This window comes from Bidens hawaiensis, unplaced genomic scaffold (assembly GCF_021521415.1).
Source record: "Bidens hawaiensis isolate Kalapana, Puna unplaced genomic scaffold, B.hawaiensis_p1.1 tig00018746_1, whole genome shotgun sequence".
In the NCBI taxonomy this organism is placed as follows: Eukaryota; Viridiplantae; Streptophyta; class Magnoliopsida; order Asterales; family Asteraceae; genus Bidens; species Bidens hawaiensis.
The window spans coordinates 68,190-74,215 of record NW_027492839.1 but is presented as its reverse complement, the minus strand read 5'-3'; positions in this window follow the sequence as shown (position 1 = coordinate 74,215).

Sequence of the window (6,026 nt, the reverse complement as noted above, 5' to 3'; positions counted from 1 at the left end):
TTCACATGTCTTCTCCAATCCATTCAATTTACACGTCAAATATTTTTAAGACTTTCTAATTTAACACATTTATGGATGTATGAAGAACATTGATTTTATTTTACTTATTATACATAGTGCAGGGGTGTAAACGAGCTTAGTTGAGTTCGAGTTTGGCTCGTTTTGACTTACGAGCACCCCTGGCTCAAACGAGTTGAGTCAAGCCCAAGCTCGGCTCATTATAACTTACAAGAGCTCGGGCTTGAGCTTGGATCGTTTTGTGTTTTTTTTTTAACTCAAGTTCAACTCATTTAACGAGCCTACGCTCAGCTCAAGCTCGTGTAGTACCTTAAACGAGCTAAAGCTCAGCTCGAGCTCGGTTGTGCAACGTAAACTTAATGCATAGAAGTCCAAAAGACAAAAAAAATATGGGTGCAAACGCGCCAAGCTGCTCGTGAGCTACTCGAGAACGGCTCGTGAAAAAGCTCGATTGAGCAAGCGTAAACGAGCCAGAGTAAAAAAAGTAAGCTTGTTTAATAAACGATCTAGCTTCACTTATTAAGCTCGAGGCGGCTCGCGAGCCTAAACGAGATGTCATTAACCTAATTTTCATTATACACACACACACATATATATATTATTTCATCTATTTAATATTATGGAAAAAAACTAAATATATATGTTATCTTTTGTATAAAATAAAAATTAAAAACAATATATAAAAACTTAAAGTTACACAAGGCTCGTTAAGGCTCTTCGTGTCTAAACGGGTTTCCCATAGAAAGCTAGAGCTTAGCCTCGATAACTAAACGAGCTTGAAGCGGTATAAAGTTGAGTTTGAGGTGGTATGAAATACATTGATTTTTTGACTTATGATACATAGTCTTTACTAAGTGTGTAAACAAGCCAAGTTGAGCCTGAGCTCGACTCATTTTGACTTACGAGGGCTCGGTCTACGCGATGGTGATTTAAATGATGCGAATAACTAACCTAGTGTGACATGAAAGATATTAGTTCATCATTGATGAACTAGACAAATTAAAACATCAATTTTGTTTAACATAAAGATTAAGTACAGGTGGAGTGATAAAATTTCACAAATCTATTCGAGGTACTTTTTAACACCTAGAAACTTTTGGTCCATTTTTATCAACATCAAAAGTTGATGGACCATCTAGTCATTTAGACAAATTTAAAGTTGATGGTCTAATCTGTATATAGGCAAAACTTGAATGAGACGGACTGTCTCATCCATTTGACTGTCCGTATCGAAAAAGGGTTATCCGTGAAAGATACTTATTGAGACTGACCATATCACACGCCTACTATTTGAGTTGGCCCCGTTTAGCCCTGTATCAGGTCAAATTAATCATGAGATGATCCGTCCCATTGTTGAGTCAGTACTCAACATGCATGTTGACAACAAGGCCACCAACGTTTTAAACGCACATAGGAGAATGGCCACCATCTTGCACAACCAAAGTTTTCACCAACCCAGTTTATCATACACAATCAATCCCAAAGCCCCAAACCAAGTTCATGAAGTTCTTATGTGTTTTGATGCAAGTTAATCAATCAAGAAGGTGTTCTAGTAGCAAAGTGGTTATGTTCAAGCGTTTCCAGAAGTGTTAGAAGTTAAGCATAAGTCGTTTCCTGGTTCCCTCAGTTTCTTAGCATTAAGGCAACCTTGTTTTAGCCTCGTTAAAGTTCGTTTTCACTCGTTAAGCCCATAAACAGGGATTCGGGAATCAAACCTTGTAAAAAACCATGTTGGCATAATGCTAGCATCTTGCATAAGTCATGTAGGGAGCTTAGAATAAAAAAAAAGGATGTTGAAAAGCGGTTAATTTTTTTTTATACAAACAGGCTAGTATCGTATTGATCATCGTAACCAAGAGTGAATGCGCTCAATCCTCACAAAATTTTAGACGAAACATTTAAACAAAGTTTACATAGAATTATAGTTCACTAAAACTTTAGTATCAGTTGGCATTCAGGTTAGTTATACGTGTGTCTGGATCCATACACCATTATACAAAGCCGCTAATTGTTTCGAGTATGAACGGAAAAATCTACATAATGTTTAGAGTCAACGTGTTTACCAGCATATGTTGCATTGCTGATGTATTTTATAAATATTTTACAGGATACCACTAACCAAATGCATTGAATATTTACGGTCCAATCCGGTTTCATATAGTCGGGAAAACAATGGTCAGAAGTTAAGGTATTCTTATTAGTATTTAATATATATTATTTATTTAATCGTAGATAAAAAAACTCCGAGTCATCCCACCAATCAGCGAGTGACTCAAGAAAGGGCCCGGGTCATAGTGCATCAAGGCACAATGATAACGTCTCGCCTTATATACCATCCTCGCCTCAAGACAAATATTGATTGTTTGTATGACTTTAATATGACAATAATGATTTTGTCAATACTCTTGTAATCATTTCACTTTAGATATGGGGGTGCAAACGAGCCGAGCCGAGCTGCTCGTGCTCGAATCAATAAAAAGCTCGAAACAGAGCTGCGCTTTTATTCGAGCTCGAGTCTTGTATGAGAAGCTCGTTTACATGACATAGTCGAGCTCTAGCCAAGCTTTGGCCCGTATAAGTAAATTTTTTTTTGAAAGGCAAACTTTTATAAAAAACCACTCTGGTTAGAAATTTCTAACCAGAAACAGACAAAATTACATACTAAGTAACAGGTTTTTCAACCACGTCACCCAGTTTATACGATGTTTAAAAATACGAGACGAAAACCACAAAAAAGAAAATGAAACAATGGAATTAAAGAGACTTTCTCTATACTTGATACTCGAACCAAAAATCATTTCGTTCCGGGCACTCCAAATAGTCCACCAAGCTGTAAAAATAATCGTCTCGACAACCTCTTTACTTTTTTTCACCCAAGTATTAGAATCCAACCAATCAATAATACTTTTGGGGCCTTTATTAATCGGAAAATCCAAATCCAACCATCTAGCAATAGAATTCCAAATTTTAGAAGCTATAGCACAACCTCCAAAGACATGATCCAGCACTTCCACCGAATTCGAACACATCGTTTAAGTAATTACACGACCTCGTTTAAATTTGTTCTCAAAATATATAAAAATAATTAAAATCGTATATGAATATATTAGTAAATAACAAGCGAGTCGAGCTATAGCTTGAAACAAGTTAAGCTCGTTTGCACCCACATATACGTGTGTGTGTGTTTATAACTTTATATTATAACAACTTGTTTGTTGTTTTAGTGAGCCAATCTGGAAGTTGATCGAGTTCAACCGCTTCCTACATTGGTTTGTAATGTAAGTTTTTATTTTATTTTATTTTTATTTGTACAATGTACCGGTATTATTTTATTTTTATTTGTACACTATACATTAGGTTTGTTTTGCGCTTATTTTGAGCTCACAAGTCGGGTTTGTTATTCGGGCTTGTGTTGTGTTGTTCGGGTTTTATTTTTAAAAACAAAACTCGAACACTTATTTTGTTGGTGTTCAAAAGCAAAAATAACTAGCTAATAGCTAATATTTGAAGCTATCGACATTAAAATTTTTTTTATACTCATGTGATACTATGGTTATTAGTTTGTGTTTTATTGCTTATATGGGTTTGTTAGTTGTAGTGAATGTGTACACAATATTTCTATAACAGTAGGTTAGATTACCTTTGGTTATCAAGGGTATTCTATTAATTTGGGATTAGTTAGAATATATGTTTTGGTATTCGGGGTTCGACGTGTTTGAGTCAGGTCCAGTTTTAGATGCAACGTGAAAATAAACGTCCGCATTTTTGTTACTGGTTTGTTTCAGATTGGGTTGTTTTTTGTTAAGTTTTGTCGGGTTCTTATACATAAGATTGTGGTTTTGTTCGGATTATTCTAACTTTATTTATTTGTTTTTAGATTTGGCATGAATCGGGATTGGTTACGTTCGCGATCGACAACACTATAATGAGAGTAATGCTGCAGCTTGCTTTTTAACTGATTGTTTAAAGGCAGCCCCACGTTAAGTTAGATTTATATGTTTTTTATATTGTTGAATTTGGAAAATTTGTATAGTTTTCGTACTGTTGAGTTCGGAAAATTTGTATGATTTTGGTAATATAAGCAACGTATTTCGTTGCATAATCTATATTATATATAAAGGAGAAGTGACGGGCACAAAAGTAATTTCATAATTGCATGGCAAGGGTAAAACCGACATTTCATAATAGGGCAAGAAAAGTAATTTGTCAACGTATCCGTCAATTCTTAAAGCTTTTGGTACAACATCATAAAGCTTCACTTTTTATAAGATTACTCTTCAATCCTTTAGAAAACAAAAGGCTATGGTTTAAATATGTTATTGTTATTGTTATTATTATTATTATTATTATTATTATTATTATTATTGGTGACTATTCACATTCTTAACTCTCATGTGCCATTATGTTTCTATTAACTTTGTTAGCCTATATATAGTGGCTTCTTGTGTATATATGCATACATACCAATGAATAACAAACTCCCTTTTCTCTACTTATTATGCTCTCTATACACTATTCAAAACGACAACGACAACTAACGTAAAGCAAGGTCCGGCTTTGGATTCAGAAGGGTGGACTGATTATTGTTGATTCTCATTTGGGGGAGCAAATGTTGTATAGAAATTAGAATGTTTTGATGTTAAATAATGTTTCTGTTTATGTAGTTAAATTTAAAAAGGTGTGTTTGTGAAAAACATATTGATATTGGGCGTCAACAACTAAAAAATAAAATAGAAAATATAATCAATGAGTTTTTGGTTGGTTCTCCTACGGTTTACAATGTGGTGTACATGATTTGCACCGTAAAAACCTGTGAAGAACATTAAGGTTAGATGACTAAGATTGAAGGGTATAAATTAGTACATTATTATAAGCTGCCAATATGTCAATTCATTTTTAAAGTATTTGGTGCAAGTTGATTAAGCTTCATGTTTTATGATATTACCTTTTTATCATTTGAAGATGCAAAAGGTTTAGACATTAACTTAATTGATTGCCCAATAAACTACTTCATTATTTAGGGATGCAAAAGGTTTAGACTTTAATTTAGTTTATTGTAGAGTTTAATGCACGGTTGAATATCCAATGCAAGGTATGGAGAGCAAAAACATAAAAGATAAATATACTATAAGCTTCCATTGATTATCTTCATACGTGTGTAATTCAATTGTCATTCTTATTTCTTCACCATGCTATAAGCTTTCATTGATTATCATGTTATGTTAGTTTTATTTCTATCTATATACACATGATCATTATCATGGTTTGTTCATTATACATGATGTTTCATTTGTGCTTACTGAATTTTGTTTTATTGTATTACAAAGAAAGATTTGGCTTGTCTTTAATATCATATGTTGGAATATTTTCTCTTGGTTCAGGTGCCACAATTGTTTATGGGCAGGACCTACTTCGAGAATTTATATACCTCGGCCGAGTCAAAATAAAAAGGTCCGTATAACTTAAACAAACAATGGATACAAAAAATTTGTGAACCAAATATATTTAAAATTCTAGATTCATACCTAAAGTGACAGAACTTGAACATTTTAACTGAGGGGCCGAAAATATTACAAAAGACAAACATAGAACATAAATCCAAAACACACAACAACAAAAAAAATCCAGCTCTTACATGGTTAATAATTTGGTTTAGGCTATGAAAGAATATATAATTAATTTGGATATTCACTTTTAAAATTTTTAAGAGCATAACTAACCAACTAAATACACATAATATTACTTAATGTAAACGGGCTAAAACAATAACAAAAGTAAAACATTTTAACTAGAGGGTAACAAATTGTTCTTTTCTTGCATCCACATGCATGTAAATATCAAGGCCATATGATTAAATAATACTCCCTTACTTTCTCTCTTTTATTAGATAAATAGTTATTAACCGGCTTACGCCAAAATAGGATCACCAATAATTTAATTTTTCAAAAAAGTTTAACCTTTCTAGCTCTCTCTCTATATATATTGATTTCACATGTATGTTTAAAAGA